This window comes from Colias eurytheme, chromosome 2 (assembly GCF_061535395.1).
Source record: "Colias eurytheme isolate Ceu_HAF_F1 chromosome 2, ilColEury1 Martin Lab GWU primary, whole genome shotgun sequence".
NCBI classification, from domain to species: domain Eukaryota; kingdom Metazoa; phylum Arthropoda; class Insecta; order Lepidoptera; family Pieridae; genus Colias; species Colias eurytheme.
The window spans coordinates 4,042,723-4,056,159 of NC_142981.1; the positions used below are offsets into that span (position 1 = coordinate 4,042,723).

Here is a 13,437-nt window from a genome sequence, read left to right on the forward strand (position 1 = left end):
AATATTACAAATCAAAAAGGTACTACGATACATTATCACAGCTATTACGTAGACGTCAAAAGCAAAGTTATGTGAAAGCCATTGGAAAGCCATACCATAAAGAACGTCCATTCAGCGTGACGTATCTAAGCATATTATATTCACCCTTTTCTCTACTTTTAGACTTTCTTTGTGTTACTCATACATTGGATCCTTAAAACTGATTGACTTGATTATGTGAAAAAAAATATAACATACGTATAGTATAAGATTATATGTGTATACTTGATAGTTTTTCTCTAGTTTATTATGATTTATATGAAATGTTATTGAAACTTGAGTAAAACACCCATTTTCATGGAATCGAAACCAAATTTCAATTTTATTACTACTTGAACCATATATTCAATTAATTAATTAACCAAGTGCTTTCAACCAAAATTAGGCATTCTACAATTATTGGAAGAACATTCGAACATCCGGGTAAATGTACTTATTCTGAGAAGAATAACGTCGGAAATTATTAACGTCACTGTCGTTATATAGGATAAACATGTATAGCAATCATAATATTTTTATGACACTCGAGTGTACCTGATATTTATAGAGCTAATTATCTTAATTAATTACTCTAAAATATCTGTCAAGCGATATATTGTGATAGTTAACATTTTCATTAGCAAGCTTTTGTCTTTATAGTACCTATGGTAGGATGAATAGATATAGGTAATTATCGTGTTATTCCATAGAATAATTATTATAGCTCGAACAATAAATCATGTCGGAACAATTATTTTCATTGGGAACAATAACGTCTGTAATCGCAGCGAGTTCTCATTACCCGAACCTCTATTGAGTTTGTAACTGCTAAAGTTATCGTTCTTTGTCCTTAAGGACCTAGTTAGCTACAATATATTATGTCGTTTTCCCGCCATTTTTTGCTTTTTGTACAAATTTCTTTTTGTATTTTTCTTTTGTACGTAGGTTTTATTCAGCGTTATTTAAAGAATAGTTAAAATAGACCATAGAAATTATTTAATTGTTGGAGGTGAGCATACTTGGGTAAAAATTGCCCCAGCTCGCATCGGGAAAGGTACTGCACCTCGGTTACCAACCTAACATACCTTTTTCTCGATCCTCTCAGTCTATTACTTCATTCCCGTCGCCAATCCTTTTCTTATTGCCTTTAAAGCGGGCATTTGAAGAGACCCTATTTCTACAAAAATGTTAATGGGCTGTGGTCATATCTTACCATCAAGCGAAATATCAGCTGGCTGCACATCAAAAACAAGAGCTTATATTGTTACTATAATATAGGTATGTATTATTATCTTGTCTAAATATTCTCTATGAATTTTATGACATTTATTAATTTCTATTATGGCCATGTCTGCTAAATGCCTGTGAAATTATAACAAAATTAATAAAAGGACCCTTATCAACTGTCAAGAAGCTCACACAAAGGGTGCCTCGTGATAAAAACTCATAACTATGGAATATTCAATTTAATAATAATTCACATCTAGTTTACACAAATGACAGGAATTTATATGACAAAATTTTCTACATTTAGCTTTTATTCTTAATTTAGTAAAAAAATAAACGTTTATTATATTGTACCTATAATAATATATATATATACTGACATGTTAAAAACTAAATAGTTTATTTTTCCTGTAAGTTTTTCGAATTGTGTGATATAATCGAATCATATCTTTATCAAAGCTGCACTAAATTTAGGTTATTTCAACCCTTCCTCATTCAGCATAGGTTCAATGGCTTAATACTAGATATTATATCCCTATAGTTCTAGTCATGAATCGGATTCTCTTCAATATCAAAATAAACTTTCTTGTATTGAAAACTACCACTTCAATTGCAAAAGCGATAACTCTTCCCTTAGACTTAATGAATGTTACAAAGTTACAACACGTTACAATTAGTATTACTGGGCACTATGGGTCTAAAGAGAATAACCATAATGTACCACTCGTTGCGAAATATCGATAAACAATCATAAATGTCACATTAATGACAGTTTTGAGTTATTACTCATAATTAGCGTTGAAATATGAGCCACGAGGAAAAATACGTTCAATAGCAATTATAAGGAATAAATTGGGAGAGAGAAGTATTCTCGATAATTGGGATTATATTGCTTATTATAAAGAATTCGGATAGTAGGTACTTTTCTTGTGATATTTGGTTTGAATGATTTTATATTATTTAAATATTTAAGTAATAGGCAAGAATCACCCTGTGGTAGAAATTCGATTCTGTCTTATGACCGATTCCTGCTTTACAATACACATATCGGGTTCAAACATTTGCATTGTAATACAGCAACAACAACGTTATAGGTACTACATGATAATAATATTATGTCGATAAGATTGATTGAGATTCGAAACTGTATATTGCACTAAGGATTATTATAACAAATTATCTCTACCATTCCTATCTGACACTTAAGTCTGCTAAGCTTTCGTATTTATATGTAAAGCGGCGAAAAATCTCCCTTAATTCAGCTGAAAAACTGCATGTACACCGTGATAAAGAGCAGCGAGGGTCGCGGATTATCAGCACTAATCTCGTTAATATCCAATCCAGCCTAAATAAATCATGTTTAAATAGCCGTAAAACTGTCCACCTACGAGTTCGTTTAATCTCTTTGATATGGATCGTGACATGATCGAAATGCCTAAGGATATAACATATCTAACGTAGGTATAAAATCAACACGAATATGTTGGTTAAGTCTATTTCATATTTATTAGATAAAAATAGAAAAATAATATACTAGTAAAAATAGAGCGCCCAAGGATGTATGTGACGTGACCTAAATGTGGATTATAATATCTTTCTACTACCTACTTAAAAGTAAGCTGAAACATTGGAACACTCGTCATACTAAACTTTCAATGATATTGATTTAAAATTCCACGTTGAAAGCCTTGTTACGAAGTACTAAAAGCTTTTAGTTTATTAGCGAAAATGTACTCATCTATACACTTTATATAATTTTAGATAAAACAGAGAACATCTTAAATGCGATATCGTTTGAAGTTCTCTAATATTTTTAGTTAACATAATATGACAATGACGATAATTTCAAGCTACATTGACTAACTTCATGGTTTAATTTTGACAAATATGAAACACAATGATTTTGGTATCGTATATATAAAATTCGACCGATCGATTCCATTTGTTCCTAAATTCATACATCTATTTGATTGTGTACTCAACTCGCATCTATACCTCTCAACATCGACGTTGTTATAACAAATATTGTTCAGAATTCTGGAATATTAAAACGCATCGTGTCCTGAACATCGCTGGGGGAAAAGCAAATGGGTCACATGTTCTACATTGCGCCACGTCAGGGACTACGCTCGTCCATTACGCCGCAGGCAAAGTACTCGCCAGGGATTCTAAGTTGTTGGTATATGATCAACGTATACGCCCATGCAAACACCATTTTAGACATGTTTCGTAAACTAGCTAGTGGCCACGACTTCTTTCACAAAGATGTAACTTTTATTTTATCTAGTGGGTGGAATAAAACAATATTTTAAAGTAGTAAATGAAAGTTACTCTACTTAGTTAACCACAAGCTTAATTAAGGACCTCAAGAGTATGTTGTAAACAAACAGACAAACAAATAATATCAATGAGTAATCATCGGCATTGTTATGTGTTCTTTTTGTCCCATGTATTGAACGTATAGACAGCATTTTCCGTTTGAATATATTTTTTTATGAAATGCACGATATCTTCACATTTTCTTCAACAAGAATTTACTTCTAAATACTTTTCAAGTTTGAATTTGTTTTAAAGACCAACGTTAGTTTCTGAAAATCTTTACGAGATTGTGTGAGTTTTTAAGGCAAGAAAAGGAATTAACGGGTTGTTTTACTCGATTTCTATACACATTGAGATAGGACACAATGCAAGGACAGCCTTTGTTTATTGAACGATGTATACATTCTATCCTTGTTTGGATATTACGATAACAAATCACGAACATAATATAAACCTTGACTCAGCAACTTGAGCAACGGTAGATGTTTTCAAAAGTGTTTGTCATGAGAAAAATTGCGAGCGTGATGTAGAGCCCTTCACATTTCACTTTTAGAAGCACGGTTTTTATTTTAATTCGTATGAAAGTTTAAGAAAATGTAAAATATACTTCCAGCAAAGGAAAAACTTAAAATTAAATAAAAGTCTTTTTTCATTTAAATATCTTTAATAACTAACATACTAAGTAAAAAACATATTCGTTCAAACATACATGAGTTATCATAATTATATCTCCTTACTAATATTATAAATGCGAAAGTAACTCTGTCTGTCTGTCTGTTACTCAATCACGCTTAAACTACTGAACCAATTTGCATGAAATTTGGTATGGAGATATTTTGATACCCGAGAAAGGACATATAGGCTACCTTTTATTGCGAAATATGTACCACGGGCGAAGCCGGGGCGGACCACTAGTATTTTATATTCTTTTCAAAGCCTTTGTCGAACTTGTAACATTATTTTTTATTGTTTAAGGTTTTTTGTGTTGTGTAAAGTGTCTTGCCTTGCGGTGGTATGTAAACTCCGGCTGAGAATCCAGACGGCCGGAGCCTTGGGCGATTGAGGGATGAACCTGCGAACTATCAGAGTTTTTTCTTGTTTTTTAGGTAGTATTTTTTATGTAAGTACAAATCCGAAAATATTCTCATTTTATTTTTTGTGTTAAAAGTATAAAGAATTTTAGCGAGCAGCACAAAGAGATTTAACAAGCGTCAAGTACGTCTAAAAATCCATTAGAAAAAGTCGCTCCCAACAAAAGCTTTAACATTAGCACTGTGGGAATTGTTATGTAAGGATCATTAAAAGATTTTATGAAGGAAAGTACAGAAAAACTGTAAAAGGTACGGCCAAATCTCGGCACAATTATCAGTCCTACAGTCATAATTACAGAGGCCGGGGAGGTTAAACGAGATAAGCGACCTAAGCATAATTTACATAAGCTGGGACACCGCGCTTCTTACATAATTAGTACAATGAATGGGAGTTATGACAGAGATACTTTGCTTAGGCTGCGTTTATACAGCGAGGTAATTAATATGTGCTCCATCATGTCAACTTGGCTAAATGTTTAACGTCTGCAGTGCAGGGAAGTATGGTAACTAATCTGTCCCTACCAAGTCTTTTTTCCTGTGGGAATTGTTCAACATTTAAATATTTTTTTGATTTTGAATTAAGTGACTTATACACACGTTTTTATTTTTAAGATTATTCATTTCTTATGTTTCTGCAAGAATGTGAAATCGTGAGACTTATTGAACATAAGAATATTTTTCAGTGTAGATATAATAAAATATTTTAATATTTTTATCAAATACAGATAAGTTCGGTATGTAACCAGCCTTTAAAAAGTTGGTTGCAAAATTTCGACGTGATCATATTAAATCTTGTTACCGCAGACCATAGCCGCAGACTCATTATCACGCTGAAATATTAAATAGTTGTGTCTAGATGTTCCTGGTTAAATGTTTCGAAGAAATATTTCTTAGTAACCAAATTATTTCCACCGAGGTGGGTTTATGAAGGACGGTGATAGCAGTTAGTATACTGTGAATAGTGGTGAAGTAACCAGATTGCAGTCCCTCCAATGACAAAATTCTTTGAAATGCGCGTTGGAATATTTTTGAACTCATCAAATGTATTTTTTTTACCTACGCCTTAACTGAATGAAAGGACTATGGTCCATAAGGCACAGATAATATAATACTATACTTCAAAAAATTTAGCTGCTGAACAGTAATTATTGATGGTTACATTTTTCCTGCTACTTTTAAAGGGCTACAGATTACACAAGAAAATTCATAAAAGTCAAACCATTTCATGGGGTATTTGTATGAATGTGAAACAAGAATTATATAGTAGTACATACGACGAAGTATGTAGGTATGTTTATAGCGAAATAAGTACAAATGACTTCTATAAACATAATATTATTTTATAGCCTTTTTTATTGATATAGCTTGAAAAGACATGTATTATTATATAAGTCTAGTTTAAATTACGGAAAGACTTACTTCGCTTTATTAATAGCACTAAAAATATAAAACGTCTCAAGTTAGAAGTACCTCCTCGTCCCAAATTCGCAACACGCGAGACGCCGCGCCGCGGCCGTCCCGCGTCCGTTTTTTCTGCAAAAGGAAATGAGATTTTCCCGCAGATATAGAGCTTTCCACGAATCATTGTCGACACTTTTAATAATACGATTTATTTTTACGTAAATGATATTTTTGATCTGTTTTGTTACCAATTTGTTTAGCTTGAAAAGAAATTAATTGCATGCTTCTTAAAATGCTGGACAAAATAAGGTTTTTATTAATTTCAAGTATAAAATAAGCATTAGAAGCATTTCGTTTGGATTCTAATAATTTAATTAATAATTTGATTTTGACATCCAAAAAATTGAATATAAATTATAAATAGGTACAAGGGTACCTACACTAATAAAACAGCATTCCTGTGCAAATACCTAGCTTTTAGTTTGTTTAAATACAAATTATGTTTTGTACCTGAATATTATATGAATATAACAATATTGCCTATGAAATGTTTGAATACGTAATCTAATACATCACATATTATGTATTCAAATGGGCTGATAGAATAGAATCATCTGTGTTGACTTAATTAGGTGTATCCACAAGTGTATCATATTGTAGTTTCCAAACTATTTTAAATTATAAATTGATAAGTACCTTCCGTGAAAATATTCAAAGTGCAAGTCCTTGAGAAACGTTTTTGATTTTTATTTAAGACGTTCAAGCAGAAATAAAAAAAAAAACGTCTTATTTGTATTAAATAAGTAAATATTTATTTAATCGAATCTCTAAAATTTTTTGATTGCTAGAATAAATAAATCTATTTACTTACTATTGAGTCATTGTAACGTTGACAAATAAAACTGAGGCCCTTTAATTCTACAGATACCATATTGATGGATGATACAGCGTTGAGTGGCTTTATTTCATTTGCAGTACTAGAGAGTGCTCCTACGAATCCTCTCTGCTATTTGAAATTTTGTTTCATTCATGCTACCGTCGAGAGTTGTTGTTATTTTGTTATAGACCCACTTGACCGGAATAAACCAACGATTGAATGGATATTTTTCAGGTTTAGGTACATCCTATTATACTCTTTAATGACTTGCGTTTTTTGTCAACTCATAGTGAATTAAGCAAAAAATATTTTAAATAATATTAATTCTACATTGCTTGCACGTTTTGCTCTGCGTAACCAATTTTATAAACTCTTATATTTTCCTTTGTACTCATTAAAAATACAGTATATTTTTTAGGAATAACAAAAGATTAAGTGTAAATATTATAGTTATTGTAATTGTTCATAATTCGTACTGAATGGTACTGATTTTCGAAGAAAATCGCTTATATTTAGTCATCAAGTGCGAACACGGAGGGGAAACTTTTGCACTAAGTTGATTGCTGTCCTGTTTAACTTTTGACGACTAGAGCAAAGAAGACAAATTAGATACTTATAATGTGAATAATAAAGAATACAGTAATATTTATTAAACAGCTCTTGAATTAAAGAAACAAAAATAAAATTCTGATTAACATAATACTGGTGGTTCGTTATCCAACAAATACAAATAGCGCACAGTATGCAAAGGAAAACACAATTATCAAAGCGAGGGTAGGCGTGGAAATAAAAAGCACGGATTATGCAAAAGCACAGACGGTTCGTTCAGATAAAACTCGCTTATTATGCGTTGTTTGTAAAGAGATAATCAGTCAATAAGTTGAATAAACGTTTCAGGTCCTTAGGGACAATAATAGAAGAGGTAGATACACAGCATATTTATTTGCACGGTATGTTTTGTCGGTAAAATATCATAATAAATTGTTTGAATTGTAAAGTATGGAATAAAATAATTGCAGAGAATGTCTAGCTATACCTATATAATCAATTAAAAGACTTTAACATTGCAGATAAATAAAAAAGAACGATAACAAATGAATTGTATGGCCATTAGCCGAAGATGTCTTCGCGACAAATGGCGTGAATAATGACTGCCGAGTGTAATGCGCTTGATTGTCTTCCGTCCATTATAAAGTAAAATTCTTCTATTAATCATATTTTTATTGCCTCGCTATAAGTTCTTCAGATTTATTTATTGATGTCTTGTTTATTTTAGAATAGACCAGACAGGCTCTATAATTGAAGTACCTATCGATAAAAAAGGTTTTATTATCTAAATGTTATTTGAGATTGAAAGTGAATCGACGCCATGTAGAATCTGGAATATCATCTTTTAAATAATAGTGATAATTATTATTTTTTGACAATTTTCTTATCTTGAGAACGCTTAGTAACTGTGCTTAGTAAGAACGCATTGAATATATTCGAAAACAAATTTGTTTTCAACCAAAATACAAGTTTACAGAAAATCAATGACGGCGTACAATATTGAACAGGCAAGATAGATTCAGGTTTTTATGCCTTCTGAATTGAGCCGTAGAAATACATGGAGCTACATTTATTGCGGTGCATCGAGCTCTCAGTTCGCTATCTTGAAACTTTACGAGCTTTTTCAATGTTCTACATTAGTGTATTCACAAATCGTACGATACAGCAAGCTTATTTATTTCACGATTTAACATTTTCGATAACATTTACCGTTAAACCTTTGAAACCACAATTTGAAATTAAGTCTTGAAAACACCAGAAAGATTTTTTTTTATTGTTTTTTGACAAAAAGTCCAAGTGTTGTTTTCAGGTGAATTTTTCTAAGCGATTTCAAACGGTTTCTGTTAGCAACTACCTACTCAACACATTTTGATAAAATTTTGCGTTACTGCATACATATAATTGTATACATCAAGGGTAAAAGTACATTAAAATGGGCTACGAAATATTAACAGAATAGGTATCCGCTTGAGTAGTTGTGAAGCGGCGTATTTCGCCAATTTTATATTCCACTCAGAGACCAAATGAAAAACATTCCTGAATTCAAATTATTATGATGAATACCAAACGTGTTTTTGTTAGCAGTTCTGGCATTTGTGTGAATGTTTTTATAAATAATTGCAAATCTACAAGCTATGCTGTCTGGATCTTTTCTTAATATTAGCACTAAACAGCTTTATTAGCTATGCGAGAGCTTTTTTATATTCTTAAGAAATGCTTTTCTTTTCAAATGTTATATAGAGATATTTTTTATTCGATTTATTCGAAAAGTGGATTTTTGTAATTTCAAATTACCTATTAATTTCAAATAATATTAAACTAAACATTAATTATAAATTCGCTGTCGCTCACTGTCCGTCCCTATGTATGCTTATTTCTTTATACTACGCAACTGATTTTGAATAAAATAATTTTATTAGATTGCGTGGTTCTTGAAGGAGGTTTTAGTATAGCTATATAATATAAATTGTTAAGTTTTATAGAAAGTGGGCAAAACCGCGCGAGGAAAGCTACCTCTAGTATGTAAAATGCGGAAAATCCGCACATATTAACCGTGATTTAAGATATTTAACTTTTTCATATACATACATAGTTTTTTTATTGCTATAGACATTGTTATAGGTATAACAAGTGAGAAGCAAAAGTAAACTAAAATATTATGGAGGTCATTAAACTTAACGGTACTTACAAAACATGTGTACGATCATTTAAAACCTGAACCTATATTTGGCATTACCTCTCAGGCGGCTCGTTGGTCTAGGGGTATGATTCTCGCTTTGGGTGCGAGAGGTCCCGGGTTCAAATCCCGGACGAGCCCGTGTACTCTTTTTTTCGTTATTTTTTATATTTTCATTCTTATCTCACGATTGTTTTTGTTATACAAACGGACGACTCTCTCAAGATAAGAATAAAATAAAATTTGATTTTACCTAATTCGACATACATTAACATTTACATATTTATTTCCCAGATTTTATATTTTTGAAACAAATTGAACATACATGTTGTATTTTTACGTTATATGTGCCAAATATGTAATTAGTAATTACTGAACAAGGAAGGAATATAATAAATATTATCTCACCCACATTTAACAACCCCGGGATCGTGTTTCAACGAATAAATTATTTTTCATAAACTTATTATTACATGTATTTGTGGCCGCTTCTGAGGGTTCTATTGTTTTATCTGACACCGGGGACCTCTATTCATACGGAAAATGTAAAATTAACTCATCTATAAAAGAACAGCATATCATGCGAAAATATTTCTATATTATTATCTTTTCAATGTAAATAATATTATGTTAAACAATGTAATAAATTCTTATTGCAGAGGTAACATTATGAAATTATCGCTAATGTTTTCCCCGACTATTTCTCGTGACCGTACCAAGTAATAAAATTATATGACCACCCATTTGTTACAAATAGAGTTACAGAGATTCCCTGAAAAATGGTGGGAAGAAGTGAAGAATTCGTCGCCATTTTTAACGTTTAGGGATCTTTGTAGAAGTTTTGTAGATTTATGGCGCATAATTTGTACCCCGTGAACACTTTTTTGTGAGTAATGCAAGATCATTTGGTAAAAAACGAGAATAATATTCGGACGACATGGTATTTTTGATAATTTATCAAGTTCTATGTTGACAACCAACCATTAGAAATATATCGGAAACATCTAAGCATCAATTTATTTGAATTAGGGCTGATTTTTCAATCCTTGGTTAAAACTTATTCGTCAAATAATGTATTATACCATTTTAAAAACATATTCTAATTGCTCGTATTTGACAGTTTACGTGACATTCTAATATTATCGTGTAATAGTTTATTTGACGGATAAGTTTTAACAAAGCATTGAAAAATCGGCCCTTAAAGCGCGTCACACCCACCCACAAAATTTCGGGTCATTTGTAACAGGATGGCGGTTCTACAGGGGTCTTAGTACGCAATGACAAAAAGAAAAATGATGGTCAGAACGCTGATACCCGATACCATAAGATACTAAGTATAACGTTTTATATTAGAGAATCTTAATATAAAATATTATAGTATCTTCACCGTGTGTGACGCGCTTAAAAGAAAAAATGATACAATTATCTTTCCGTGATACACATGAATATACCTACTATATTTTCTTAAATACAGATAACTAACATAGGTACAATTTTTATTTATAGACTAAGGTCGGGTCTATAAGCAATAACTTTATATGAATATGATGGCACGTGGACAGCCATTCGACCCTAAAACTGACAGGGATAAATTGACACGTCTCCGACAAACGCCTTCGATCACTACACGGTCGACTACACATGTAAACAAGGGACTGTTTATTATGCTGAATATCAAAGTCTTTAACAGTTTACTGAATTTTGATTAATTGATAAATATATGTTAATATTAATTTAGATAACTCACATAGTAACGATATTCGCTTAAGCAAAGTTGAGGCTTCATATCTTCCAAAATAATATGATAATTTGAGCTTTCGTCAATGGTCAGCTAACGGGTCAAAGAATTGAAGATAAGAACAGATAAAGCTCCTAGGTACATCCCTATTTCTCCACCCCTAAGGTGTATCATATTGGAACGTGGCCACTAAAATGTTAACAACATGATTGCGGTTAAAAATCTCCAGACAGTTACTCAGTAGAGCGTGAAATTTAATTTCAAACCCGTAATTAAAAGCCTTTTAAAAGCTATCCCGGAAACGAGTTTACCATCTCACATAATGGTAGTTGCACGTAAATTTAAAGGCCACAGAGAAACTGCGCAAACATTTTAACTGGGAATGTTGGTTAACTGCATTCTCATTAGTGTTTGATTAAACTCGTACGGAATTACTGGCAATATAATGTCTATGTGCTTTTATCTGATCTTCCTTGCAAGTTGCCCGCGTGTATTTATTTTATTTCCACACTGTTATGGCCACTTTCAGTGTAACATATAAATAGTAAACAACTTTGACCTGCGGATTCTGGTTTGAGTCAAAATTACGTGATCTGTATCGGTAAGTAGGGAATTAGGAAAATTGGTAGTCTGAGAAGAAAGTTACTAGGTACCTAACTTAAGTTTGACGGTTCAATAAAGTATTTATATATTAAGAATTACATTATACATACATATTACATTAATAATTGGTTACCTATAACATATTTTGTCATCAGTAATTAATCCTCTGAAATCTGAATTCTGATTAACTCACACACTTAAAGGTTTTACAGTATAATTAGCTACCTAGACCGAAACCAATCACTAAAGTCATTATAAATACATCTGTAGCAGTCACTGTATAGTTAATTGCTCGTCATAAGTCGACATTTAAGTCAATATTTGTGAGGGCGGCACAAACAGGGCGGCGGCGATCAAACATCCTGCTCCTTAGACGATTATGGATTAGTCAAGTATGACTTATACTTATGAAGTGAGGCTTATACACGTGAACTACTTTATTTGTTTCAGCTTTACTTAAGAACTTCTTGATATATTTAATGATAAGCACAAGCTTGTTTATACGTTGTGTCAATATTTCAATAATTATACCTAAATTAACGAATTAAAATTCATTCCTGATTCCATTACCTATATTCTATATCATTAAAAAAAAAACATATTTATATTATCATAAAAACAAAAAACTCGACTGCAAAATTTTGATCTTGATTACTTTTTGGCGCAATTTTTTTTCCTTTTTAATTTTGTATCACTCTCAAGAGTAAGATGAATTTTTTGACACAAATCATATAAAAATACACCAACGACGACGATAGAAATGAACATACCTTCATTTATACGTACATATCTACATACCACAGATCACAGAAACTAAAGGCATACACTCAAAAAACTTAACCCTCCTATGACCTGTCGCAGACGAGTAAAAAATAGTACCTAAAGTTAATTAACGTAATGTAAAGTGGGACATGTTCCATGAACATTAATCAATAACCTTCCCGGGTTGTTCTGTAAGTTTTTACTATCATCTACAAGATAACGAGCTATCTATCTATTCGATTTCAATCATCTTGCCCCACATCCCACTGCGCCATAAATCGTACCTGCCGTTACATTTTATTACAAGTTCACCTCAAATTTTCCGCAGGCTTTTACCTAAGCGAGTCTAAGTGATGTTCACTTTCACTGGTAAGGCAGCTGAGCTCTAAGTGAATTTCAGTACATCGTATATGTATACCGTATAGATGATAATTTGGCTTCAGGGTGGATGAGAGGTAACGTGGTGTGACGAAGTGGCGCGCTTTAAGTGCTCTGCTAAATTGATCGCAATGACAACGTTGCTACTGCTAAATATTACCTGCCTGACACTACAGTTATTTCGGTTTATTATGTGTGTTGGTGTCAATGAAAGCTCTCCTAGAGAAATTATTACGGAGTATTAAGTTCAAAAGTAGAAGCTTTATTTCGCTGTTTTTATTTTGTTTGTTAACTCTTT

The 13,437-nt window shown here is 32.0% G+C and overlaps 1 non-coding gene across 1 annotated transcript; it reads left to right on the forward strand.

Annotated features, from left to right (window-relative positions):
- Window positions 1-9,727: 9,727 nt before the first annotated feature.
- On the forward strand, window positions 9,728-9,799 carry TRNAP-UGG (transfer RNA proline (anticodon UGG)). The gene has a single exon. It is a non-coding gene; the product is annotated as a tRNA-Pro (tRNA).
- Window positions 9,800-13,437: the final 3,638 nt, after the last annotated feature.